Raw genomic sequence first — 13,000 nt, 5'->3', positions numbered from 1 at the left:
GGAACTATTTATCTTTTTCATCATTCTTGTAATGTTTGTTACAATGCTTGGTTTCATCCTAATTATGATTGCAACTTACACTTTTTACAGAAGAATACAATTGTTTCAATAAATGTTTGAAAAGCCAATTTGTATCTTTCTTGTGTCTCTCTTGGGCATGCCTAAGTAATAGCGAAAGGGTAGATCTGTTTCCACAATTCCCACAATTTTCTTGGGGAATTACAGTGGTCATGGTCTGAGGTTGCAGATACCACCTAGGAGCTTGGAAGGGTAGGGGTTTAGATGGGGCATTTTGAACTAGCAAGGAATTGGGACAACATACTCTGATAATTTATGTGAACTCAGTCCACATATTTTGACAGTTATGTTGTCCGGATACACAGTCCTACTAAATTCGTAAGAACATTATGACACTCCGGAACCATGGGCAGCACCTACACAACTGAATTTCATAGAGCATAGGGAGTAATAGCCCAAAAGACAAGCAATGTTCACGGCCCACAATGGCAAACTGGTGGCAGAAAACATCTTCTTGCCTAAGTGTTCAGCCTCTTGAATTCCCTATCTGATGGGGCGGTAGAGAATGTGCCAGAAATTACACAGGTGTGTGAGGAAATTAGGGTCCTATGGTGCCGGGCAATGGCGGTGGGCAATACTCCTGCTCACAGGTGCCCCTGGTCTGGACTTGGATCAGGTCCCAAGCAGGATGTCTGTGGGATGAGTGATCCAACAACTTTGTGTTCTTGGTCTTACGGCCGATCCTAGGACTTTCTTCTCGAGTGGGATTGAGACCATGATAGTGTCTCAAAAAGACTTTGATAAAAAAGTGACTAGGGGTAGCCCTCTCCGGATCAGCACTGACTGTCACCGAAAGAAAATAACTGATGTCAGCGTGCTGGTGGGGCACCTATATAGGCACCATGCACGCCACTTCAGGCACAGATGATGATATGCGGAGCCAAATGATGCCACCTACCGGCGTGCAGGGGGACTGCTCACGAAAACTTTCTAGATCCAGTCTGAGGTCTGGGGATAATTTTAAGGTACGGAATCTGTGGCTAGAAATCTCTATCAGATATATATGTTTTGGCCCTGGGGGATGAGGTCCAAGAGCCTTTATGACTTGGGGAAGTGGGCTGCGTGCCACCCTCCACTTAAAAGGCCCCAGGGGATGGGGTCCCTGGGTCCACTATTAACTCAGGCAAGGGGGCCAAGAGCCTCCTTCCCTTAAAATACATGGAGCACTTCAAATAATATATTTATATTGCTTATATAGAGCTTTCAAGCTACTGACGATAAAGTAGGCCTAATTCATGCAGGGGGCATATGGGGCTTGAGATTAAACCCTGTGAGGACCTAGGTGCCGGATGATGGTGCACTGATGTACGCAAAATCGTGGATAATCACCCTCCCCATTTCACGTTGGGCAGGAAGTTGAAGGGTGGTTGGGGTTGCATGGGCTGTAGAAAGCAAAGCCTGGCAAGAAGTTTGCCAAAACAGAGGCTACGATTATGAGGAAAATGGTGTGTAAGCCACAGGCACTATGACTGCCAACATAATTAAACTAATGCTAGAATAATAATAAGAGCCATCGGATAAAAATATTTAAGTGTCCACAGTTGGCTCACACACAGCACTGGTGGAAGGATGTTTGACTCACTCACCCATATCTGGTAAAGGGGCAAAGAGAAGTGAGCACAGAAAAGTAAAAAGTTGCAGTTGAAATGAGATCTAATCTAACAATCAAACACACACCAATAGTGCTTCAGGTTGTAAAGATGGCCAAAGGTAGTCTTTCAGCCCAGCGAGACTTTGAATACCAAGTGGCAGGACCAGTTGAAAAAGCAGAAAGGATGCGATCACCCAAAGGCAGAGATAGCATTTTAAGACCGAGCTCAGCGGGAGGCCAGCTGCCATTGGCAATCAGATTGGTTTGAGAGTTAAGCCAAAATGTGTAGGGCTTGTACAACAAAGGTTGGACTAATGCCAGAAGAGGCTTTCTACATGACCTGATACGTCTATTAAAGATATTTGCTTAAAATTGAATTCATGAATGCATCATGAAATATGGCATATTTTAATGCCAAACCCACCTGCGAGCAGGCTGTTTTTTTAATAAACCATTGTTAATAAAAACTGGTAACGCTGAATTCGAGCAAATTCACTTATTTAAGTTCATGCATTGGGCATGTATTGGTTGCATGTCTAAGAGGCCAAAGTTCTTGGGTGAACACCCCACAGCGCGGATGGTTATGGGAGGAAGATATAGCAAGAAGAATGAAGGAGAAAATGTGCCTTGAAGACAAATTAATCACAAGCTTGAGGATACAGCGTTTTCCTTTTTTCAGAAGGAGAGACAGTTTTAGATGGTCTTCATTGAAGTAGGCAGCTTAGTCCAAATGGTAGCTCTCGGTACAGCCAGTGAACAAAATACAAATCTGGTGGTTCAACTGGAAGTCATGCAGTGGAAACTTATTCAAACTGCATGATATTAGACTGAGACTCGTAGGTCACAAAAGGGTTTTTCATTCAACTCGTTGTGTAATTGGAAGCAGGTGTAAATATCTGGTTGAAAGGTTTCTGCAAGCCACCAAAATGACTTGATATCAATTGTTACTCATTTTAAACAATATGCTTTCTAAGATACATGTGGGAAAAGTTCAATCTATACACTTATGTAAACAGCTGTGCACTCTCATTTGTTTTTAACGCTACCTATTGAAATTGTTATCAACGCCCGAGTGGCTATCCTAGTGTCAAATTCCGCCTTTGAACCAAAGTGAGATAGCACGAAGAAAGAGCTAGAAGAACCATGGTGCACAATAAACAAGTAACATACAAGAACTGTATCAACAGTAAATGTGCCAAAAAGATAGAGCAGAAAAAAATTAGGATGCAGAAAGACAAAAACATGAAAGCTCAAACATGTCCAAATAATGTATGTTGTACAAGTCAACACTGTAGAAACAAATACCTGATAGTGCAAGACCCTTTTCACACCATATGTGATCTAGCAGCCACTTTTCAAGGCTCTGGAGAGGGACAACACGGAGATGACACAGGCAAAACGGTTTGGAATCGGTAGGGTGGGAATTATGCCCCTCTTTGAGCTCCCAGCTGTAGAAGTAATTGACCTAGAAATTGAAAATGAGTACAAAGTTATGTCTGTTAGGTTGAAGCATAGGCATCTCCCCACCCAACCCCCACATCATACTGAGCACTGGGCAACACAAGCTGAATATGAATCGATGCTGGCCAACTCCCAAGCCAGCCTGCTGTTAGATTTTCTATCCGGTGCTCATAGACACCTGCAATATATCTTTATTACATGACAGGCATACATTTTCAAAACAGTGAAGGGGAATTCTAGAGGATCATTTTTTTGCAAAACCACATTAGAGACGATCGACTGTGGCCACTAATCAATGAAAGCTCAGTAGAGACGTGGTCATGGAGACACAGTTATTTGTTTAATTGATGTAGCCCTCCTACATTAAGAACAAATTAACACTTTTGTGAGGAAATCTCAGTTGGTTTCAGATCTAATATATGTATTGAAACAATGGGTTGTTTTTACTTGATACTATTTAGAACATCACACCATTCATTAAGCCTAAAACCTGATTGCAGTACCTTTGAAAGCAAATAGGCTCAGATCGTCATAACTGACTTGAAGAAGTGGTCCGAGTACCGTGAAACACTTGTTGGCTGTTGCAAAGGTCAACTGTACCCTTTTTTGAAACTTTCGTATTCATGTAAAATGTTGAGTTACAATTCATGTGAATATATAGGGCCCGATTCGCAGAACTAACTGAAGACAAAATCCTAAACTTACTACCATTTTGGTATTCACAGAAGGCACTTTCTCATTTAGGTATTCACAGAAGGCACTTATTAATTTCGGTATTCCCAGAAGTTAGGAGTCCTAACTTTAGGACTCCTAAATGCTTTCTGTGAATACCGAAAGTCTTAAAGTTAGAATTTTTCTCAGTTTAGGAGTTGTAAAGTTAGGACTCCTAACTTTACTACTCCTAAACTGAGAAAAATCCTAACTCTAAGACTTTCGGTATTCACAGAAGGCATTTAGGAGTCCTAACTTTACTACTCCTACACTGATAAAAATCCTAACTTTAAGACTTTCAGTATTCACAGAAGGCATTTAGGAGTCCTAAAGTTAGGACTCCTAACTTTATTACTCCTAAACTGATAAAAATCCTAACTTTAAGACTTTCGGTATTCACAGAAGGCATTTAGGAGTCCTAAAGTTAGGAGTCCTAACTTTACTACTCCTACACTGATAAAAATCCTAACTTTAAGACTTTCAGTATTCACAGAAGGCATTTAGGAGTCCTAAAGTTAGGAGTCCTAACTTTACTACTCCTAAACTGAGAAAAATCCTAACTTTAAGACTTTCGGTATTCACAGAGAGCATTTAGGAGTCCTAAAGTTAGGAGTCCTAACTTTACTACACCTAAACTGATAAACATCCTAACTTTAAGACTTTCAGTATTCACAGAAGGCATTTAGGAGTCCTAAAGTTAGGAGTCCTAACTTTACTACTCCTAAACTGAGAAAATTCCTAACCTTAAGACTTTCGGTATTCACAGAAGGCATTTAGGAGTCCTAAAGTTAGGACTCCTAACTTCTGTGAATACCAAAATGAGTACGTGCCTTCTGTGAATACCAAAATGGTAGTAAGTTTAGGATTGTGTCTTAAGTTAGTTCTGTGAATCAGGCCCAGAGATATTTTGAGATTTAAAAAAAAGTTTCAAATAATCTTTTAACATAAAAAATGTGCACATGGGATACATTTAATTAAATATTGAGACTCGCTGTGAGATTGAATACATTTTTTTTCCTCCAAATCAAAAGTTTTATTCCCTCTTGAGAACCTTAAATGAGATCTGTACTTATAATAAGTCGGTGTTGTTCTTCTTCAGCCTGGGAGTTCTGAGTTTATGCAGAGCTACTGGCACATATTTCTAGAGTGGGTCCTTTTTTCTCCTCCTAAATACGCAGGATACAGATTTGTGATGGAAGTGGCAGTTGTGGCCATCCACCAATATGCAGATGTGGATCTCTTCTAATTTCCTAAAGCTGGATTTGTTAAAAAAAATCCAACTAATTCATTGCCCACAAGAATTGAATTACAAACAAGATTAGCTAGTGTGGCTGCATATTAGCAGCCTTTCGCCATCTTTGTACAAGTCAAATATTTGGGACTGTGTTTGGATTCACATCTATCAAAGGCAGCAACGATTTGGCATATTGCGCCCACAGCCAATGGTCTGCTGCACTTGATCAAGAAATTCATATAATTTCTTCTTACAATTGACGTTTGACTTGTTGTTCGGTGTAAGATGCATTCATAATTGACGATGGAAATACTCTCTTGATGGGTACACCACATTCCCCACTCCCCTATGCTCCACTCCTCTCTAATGCTTGTTTCGGGTGCATGAAAATATGACCACATCTATCCTGTGCTCAGAGAACTGCACTGGCCATCTCTTCAAACCAGGGTTAAATGTAAACCCTCTATAACGCACTACATCTGTAGTGATCAGGGTACCTTCACACCACTTTTAAGGTACCAGGACAAAATTACATTTGTATCTCTGCAAAACCTACATGTGTTATCAAGGAAATACAACCCAAAAATCTGTAAATCAAGCTTCATCTGGTGCTGCTTCGGTGCTTGGAAAATTTCGGATGTGTAAAATCTTCCAGTTTTGAAACCATATGAAAACGTTGTTAAAGCTACACCTTGTGCACCCTTAGATCTGTCCCCTCACTGGCACCAACAGCACTCTCTCTCTCTCTTTCTGTTTCCACAACTTTACCCATTCTTCCTTCTAAGCTTTCTTGTCTACTTCCCCTCTCCCCCTAATAATACCATCCCGGTTCTCATTTTTTAAAACTCTAGACCTCTTTTCACCCCCTCATATGTCTCCCTCCTCCGTTTCCTGGCTACAATTTAATGTTTCCTTTACATCCTCCTTCTATGTTAAATCAACTGATGTACAGCAAAATATGTTTATATGAATGGTTAAATTGTTTATCTGTGCTTTCTGTTTCCCTGAAAGGGAGGCCAAACATCTCTAGTTGTTCTCCTGTACAGCGCACTTGTACCCTCAGTGGAGGAGAGAGTTTTATAAGAATTCAGAATGAAATAAGCAGTGTAGGAATTGAAGGTCGGCTGCTTGTTCTAGATGTCTGTGGCTCTCTAACACAACAGCACATTGGCAGGAATTGTAGAGCTGTTCTTTGAGATTCTAATGGCGGGTGGCTTAGAGATGAGGAGATGCCCGTTTAGCGACATAATCTCAAAGTTGTGCAATTTATATACGCATGTACCTCCTTGCCTCAGATTGTTCTACAGTGTCAAAGAAAGGGACTCCCTAGGGAATGGCTGGCTGCATACCGTTGGAAATGTTAAAGCATCCTTTTCATACCCGGGCGTGAACCAAGCGTTGCCACACAGATCTATTTTGGTTACAGCACGTCGCGGACACAATTGGTGTTCTGTGTTACACTGCCACTAGAATCCACTTGTAGGCCAAGCTGTGTGTGCGGACAGGTTCAAGTGTCACAGGCTAATTATGCAGCTGTGACCGCGTAAAAGTCATTGAAAGTCTTGTAAATAGAACGTCTTCTTTGTGTATGCGTGTAACATATTAACATAACTTTGGATCTATTTATATATTATTGTGACACTTTTCTTTGTATCAGCAATGAGGTCTAACAATCAACAAATACACTCTGGAGGTCGGGCAATAATTAAGACTTGATCCCTTTTATGCTCCAAATACAATGCCGCAACTGGACGGGCGTTATTGCTAGTAGCCCTTCCATATATTGCGTGCCAAATTCCCTGTATACTATGTAGGCTGACATCGACAGTGGTGTTACAAAAGGGGGTGGTGATGGACGGAGCATCTGAACCAATCAAACACTCATACCCAGTCAAAGGATCTGGGTTTGATCCATCAGCGTTCTTTAGCCCACTCTGCCACCCCAGTTCAGACATGGCTATATGCAAATCAGTCTGACCCTGGGCCTCATGGGAACAGTCCAGCCCGAACTGCCAAGCCATGCCTTCCCTGGACCGGAAACAAGCTTCCGAGGACCGGTTTCTGGCATTCCAGCCGTCTTCAGCCCGGCTTGCTTGAATCCAGTGGCAAAGTGAGCAAGGGACTCACGTCTGAGCATACCCTGCCATACTTATGGCGGCCAAAGCTGTACAAAAGGGGGTGGTGATGGACGGAGCATCTGAACCAATCAAACACTCACACCCAGTCAAAAGATCTGGGTTTGATCCATCACCGTTCTTTAGCCCACTCTGCCACCCCAGTTCAGACATGGCTATATGCAAATCAGTCTGACCCTGTGCCTCATGGGAACAGTCCAGCCCGAACTGCCAAGCCATGCCTTCCCTGGACCGGAAACAAGCTTCCGAGGACTCGTTTCTGGCATTCCAGCCGTCTTCAGCCCAGCTTGCTTGAATCCAGTGGCAAAGTGAGCAAGGGACTCACATCTGAGCATACCCTGCCAACTTATGGCATCCAAAGCGGTACAAAAGGGGGTGGTGATGGACGGAGCATCTGAACCAATCAAACACTCACACCCTGTCAAAAGATCTGGGTTTGATCCATCACCGTTCTTTAGCCCACTCTGCCACCCCAGTTCAGACATGGCTATATGCAAATCAGTCTGACCCTGTGCCTCATGGGAACAGTCCAGCCCGAACTGCCAAGCCATGCCTTCCCTGGACCGGAAACAAGCTTCCGAGGACCGGTTTCTGGCATTCCAGCCGTCTTCAGCCCGGCTTGCTTGAATCCAGTGGCAAAGTGAGCAAGGGACTCACGTCTGAGCATACCCTGCCACACTTATGGCGGCCAAAGCGGTACAAAAGGGGGTGGTGATGGACGGAGCATCTGAACCAATCAAACACTCATACCCAGTCAAAAGATCTGGGTTTGATCCATCAGCGTTCTTTAGCCCACTCTGCCACCCCAGTTCAGACATGGCTATATGCAAATCAGTCTGACCCTGGGCCTCATGGGAACAGTCCAGCCCGAACTGCCAAGCCATGCCTTCCCTGGACCGGAAACAAGCTTCCGAGGACTCGTTTCTGGCATTCCAGCCGTCTTCAGCCCAGCTTGCTTGAATCCAGTGGCAAAGTGAGCAAGGGACTCACATCTGAGCATACCCTGCCAACTTATGGCATCCAAAGCGGTACAAAAGGGGGTGGTGATGGACGGAGCATCTGAACCAATCAAACACTCACACCCTGTCAAAAGATCTGGGTTTGATCCATCACCGTTCTTTAGCCCACTCTGCCACCCCAGTTCAGACATGGCTATATGCAAATCAGTCTGACCCTGTGCCTCATGGGAACAGTCCAGCCCGAACTGCCAAGCCATGCCTTCCCTGGACCGGAAACAAGCTTCCGAGGACCGGTTTCTGGCATTCCAGCCGTCTTCAGCCCGGCTTGCTTGAATCCAGTGGCAAAGTGAGCAAGGGACTCACGTCTGAGCATACCCTGCCACACTTATGGCGGCCAAAGCGGTACAAAAGGGGGTGGTGATGGACGGAGCATCTGAACCAATCAAACACTGGGGTGGCTGAGTGAGCTAAAGAATGGTGATGGATTAAACCCAGATCAGTTGAGTGGAGGTGAGTGTTTGATTTGCTCAAACGCTCCGTCCATCATCCCCTTTTGTATCGCTTTTATCGCCCTAAGTTGGCAGGGTATGCTCAGACGTGAGTCCCTTGCTCACTTGGCCACTGGATTCAAGATAGCCTGGCTGATGAGGATTATGAATCCGAAACCGGTCACAGGATGCTTGTTTGCGGTCCAGGGAAGACATGGCTTGGCAGTTCGGGCTGGACTGTTCCCATGAGGCACAGGGTCAGACTGATTTGCATATGGCCACTGTGGTGGCTGGGTGAGCTAAAGAATGGTGATGGATTAAACCCAGATCAGTTGACTGGGGGGTTGATTTGCTCAAACGCTCCGTCCATCATCCCCTTTTGTATCGCTTTGATAGACAGGGGTGTGGCAAGCAGTTGTTGAAGAAATGTATTCTCTTGCATTTTTCAAGTATTGGATTCTGTTGAACCCCATAACCCACTCCCATAAGAAGTGATATGCACATTTGAATAGTCTATATATTGAGACCATCTCCCGAAGTAGTTTACAAACTAGCTTAGTGGTAAATCGACAAATGCTCTCGCAGGTACGTATCATCTTTAGCCTGTTATTTTCTATATGCTTGGTCCAGGAACCATTAGAGCTAGAGAATACCCAGGAAGGAAAATCAAGTAGCTGTTGCAATTGACGTGCCACTGATTTAATGAGCAAGTGATTTACAAGCTTCCTTTCCATACATCAGGCTTCTTCAACGAGCTCGTGAGGTAATGGTAGCTTCCCAACCTACTTGTAAGTAGATCTCCTGTGTGCAGCCCAGCCTACTAAAATAGAAGCCTTCCCTTGGTTGAATTCATATATTTATGCCAACATTGAAAAGTGTGTGTTCCGAGACAAAAATGTATGTATTTTCAGAACTCATACGCGTATGTTTGGAGAAAAATGGTTGAAAAATATTAAAAACTTATTAGCATGAAAACATGCTGCAATAGGGAGACTTATTGCTCATACTATTAATGACCTTGGTGCCGGGGACATACTGGATATGGCTGTTATGTACTACCCACATGCTGGCAAGCCTGCCTGATGCTCTGAGCTGATAACTTCTGACAATTTTTCGTGGGTTGCACACTAATGCAATTTTGTCTGATGTGGTCACTATTATCATGACAATAATATTAGTAGTTTGAGATGATTTCCATAGAACACAAGTAACTCTAATTACAGCAAAGGTTGGAGACCCTGGCCATAGATCATCGTGTAGGTTTTCTTCAAGGTTATTTTAAGATCCCTGTCCTCCATGAAGGCTGCAAAGCGATCCATCAGTCTTTGCAGGCCATTTGCATCCTTTGAGAAAAGGACAGCGTCATTAGCATAGAGGAGAACAGACTTCTTTTGACTCATGGAGAATTGGCGGCCAGTTCCTGGAGTAAGCTATCCACATTGTTTATAAATAAAGAAAACAAGAAGGGTGCCAATATAAACCCTTGCCTGAGCCCTCTCCAAATGTCAAACAGTGGAGAGCAATCCCAATTGGGATCATAGCGCACCCTGGCTGACAAATTCCTGTATAATTTTAATAACAATGACACTATTTCTGACGGTGCGCCCATCAAGGACAAGGCAACAAAACAAAACTGTACATGAACAATCTTAGGCCTTGTGTATTTCCTTATAAAGAGATCTAAATTAACAAATTGTTCTACCATTCCCATACCCCTCCTGAACCCATATTGTTACTCTGTGAGTACTCTATTACCCTAAGCCCATTGTTCTAATCCTTCTAGGATTACTCTACCCAAGATCTTAGTGGAACCTTCTATGAGGGAAATGCCGTGGAAGTATTTGGGATCACCTTTAGAGCCCGTTTTAAAAATCGAAATTACCAATGATTCTACTTGGGTTATCGGAATATATCAACTATATATATCCAAAATATATCCTGCATTCAATACTTGAGTCAAAATAAAATAGTTTGAACAGATATTTACACATATCAACCGGGACTCTATCTGTTTCTGCTGCTTTCCCACTGGCACTTTTCTCATTAGCCCTTACAACTTCTATCTAGAGAGATCGTTATTAACCTACTCCCACTGAGAGTTGTACATGTTTGAAGTGGGTCCTTACCTGAGGGAACTAAATTAAATGATTGACTAAAAATACTAGAAAAATGGTTGAACAATGCTTGCATCGGTACGTCTGTGTGAGAAGTTGGCCTGATGTGCAGTGCTCACTATTCTAGTGATCACTATATATCAGTCCAAACAACCCTTATTGATGATTGGTTGTAAGTCAACCTTATAGACCAGCTATCCTAGTAGCATGGATACGAGCAGTCTAAGGCTAAGACTCTAGAGGGCGTGTTAAGCCAGCTGTTTTACCATCACATTACCCCTTGAACACCCAGTGAAAGCACACCACACAAGTGTTATGAAAATAAACAATGTATTTATTAGAATCACAACAACCCTGTACTCTTTATGAGGACAGGGTGCTAAGCACACAACAAAACTCTTGTGAAAATACTTAAGTTAGCACGTTATACACAAATGCCCGAGGGGCACGAAAAACCATATAAAAGTGGAATGCGAGATTACTAGCAGGTAAGTACAGTACTAATAGGCTTTGGAATCGCTAGGACTTGACTAGGGAATCGTTAGATTACTTCTAGGAGACCTAGGGGACTCGGGTGCAGAGTGTGCACTCTCACGCGGGATGCGGGACAAAGTCTATGGAAGCTAGTAAAGGCAAAGTTAGTGTTCACGGGCGAACCCGACCTGGTAGGGAGAAAACGACAGTGGATCCTGACCCTTGGATAGTGAGGCTATGCTGGGACACCGAAGTGCCGAAGTTACCTAGCCATGGGGCTGCAGCTGCATAGGTCTGAAAAGACGTCGGGAATCTCGTTGCCGGACCAGGAGCCTGGAAGAAGGAAGTTGCTGGCAGGCGACCAGTGAAGGAAAGTTCGATGGATCCAAGCCTGGATCAAGGAAGAAGGAAACCTGAAAGCAGAGGGGACCAAGTTCTTGAATCACTAGCCAGTGATTAAGTGGGCACCAGGATGGCACCGGGCGAAGTCACCGCAGTCAGGTGAGTGGGCGCTGCTGGGCTCTGCAGTCTCTCGGACCAGGAGGCGTTGTCGGCGACCAGGATGGAGGTGCGAGCTGTCCCACGAAGATTCTTGCTGTCGACGTCGCTGGACCCAGGATTGGGCAACAAGTCTTGGCAAATGCAAGGCCCACGCGGTGGACCTAAAATGGCGTCTTAGCCGGACCAGGAGGGTCCAGGGTACTTCTCCGATGGAGGGAAGCAAGGGCCAGTCTGGAGCAACCAGACCAGCAGCAGTGTTGTCGTTGGGCGTCGTTCGGAAGGCCACCAGCCAGCGGGCTAGTAGCCAAACAACGCGGTGAGCAGCAAAATGCAGAAGGGCCCCACGCCGATCGTGGAGATGCTGGGGGGCTGCTCTTCGGTGCTGGAGCTGCTCAGGGTGGGGGCTTCTCGGACCCCAAAGCACTCACCAGGAAATTACTCGGTGGGCTTGCTGTGCAGAAGTCGTGCAGTCTTGGCGATGGCCGGTCCCTCGAGGTCTCGTCGCACCCACGGTTCTCAGCTGTGCTGTAGAGGTGGGTAGAGGTCAGAGGTGCCAGGGAAGCCGGGTCTCGTCGAGCTGGGCAGTCGGATTCCGGAGGAAGGACGTGCAGCAGACCGCAGTGTTCTTGGATGGTGCCTGCGGATGCAGGGTGACTACTCCTTAGCCACAAGGGAGAATCTTGAGGAAGAAATCGTGAAGTCCTTTCGTGGAAAGTGGTATCTTGATTCCAAAGATGATCTGATTTGGAAGGGGGCCAGTCTCTACCTTTATCTGGGAAAAGGGGGCTGGCACGCGACTAAGTCCTGCCCTATGGGTGGGACCAGGAGGGGGGTGGTTACACCCACTTCCTTGGCGGGCTTTTCCCCAGCACAGGGTCTGGAGTGTCCCTGGAACTGGTTCAAGCCAGCCTATGCACAGTGAGCACCGGGGTGCCACGTGCAGTCACCTTCCTCTGAAGCCCTGCCTACCTACAATACACAAAACCCTGTCTGGGACGGTGCTGGCACCGCCCCTGGCAGGAAACCCTTTGTCCTTATCTCCTGCTCTGGGAGGACTCCCAGCAGCAGAAGGGCAGACTTGTGTCTCGGTGGCAGCATCCATTTTGTGGAGCTGAGGCTCTGTTTGACTTTAACCGGGTTTAGGGGTTACATGCATGTCGTGTCCCTCTAGAAGGGTGGAATGCTAACCCCGTCGCCAGAATTGGCGAGGGGTTAGGATTCCAAGTCGTATGACACCTTACTCGACATGTTTTG

The 13,000-nt window shown here is 44.9% G+C and overlaps 1 protein-coding gene across 16 annotated transcripts in view; it reads right to left on the bottom strand.

The window, feature by feature from the left end:
- Nucleotides 1-13,000, bottom strand: part of ZBTB20 (zinc finger and BTB domain containing 20) — a 2,277,743-nt gene that overhangs the window by 1,286,992 nt on the left and 977,751 nt on the right. For all 16 annotated transcript variants that reach the window (XM_078656729.1, XM_078656731.1, XM_078656734.1 and 13 more), the window contains one exon: nt 2,975-3,134. The gene's annotated coding sequence lies outside the window, so the exon portion shown is untranslated. The remainder of the gene's footprint in view (nt 1-2,974; nt 3,135-13,000) is intronic.

This window comes from Lissotriton helveticus, chromosome 8 (assembly GCF_964261635.1).
Source record: "Lissotriton helveticus chromosome 8, aLisHel1.1, whole genome shotgun sequence".
Classification (NCBI taxonomy): Eukaryota; Metazoa; Chordata; class Amphibia; order Caudata; family Salamandridae; genus Lissotriton; species Lissotriton helveticus.
Note: the sequence above shows the minus strand (reverse complement) of the source record. Positions and strands in the feature narration are given on the sequence as shown.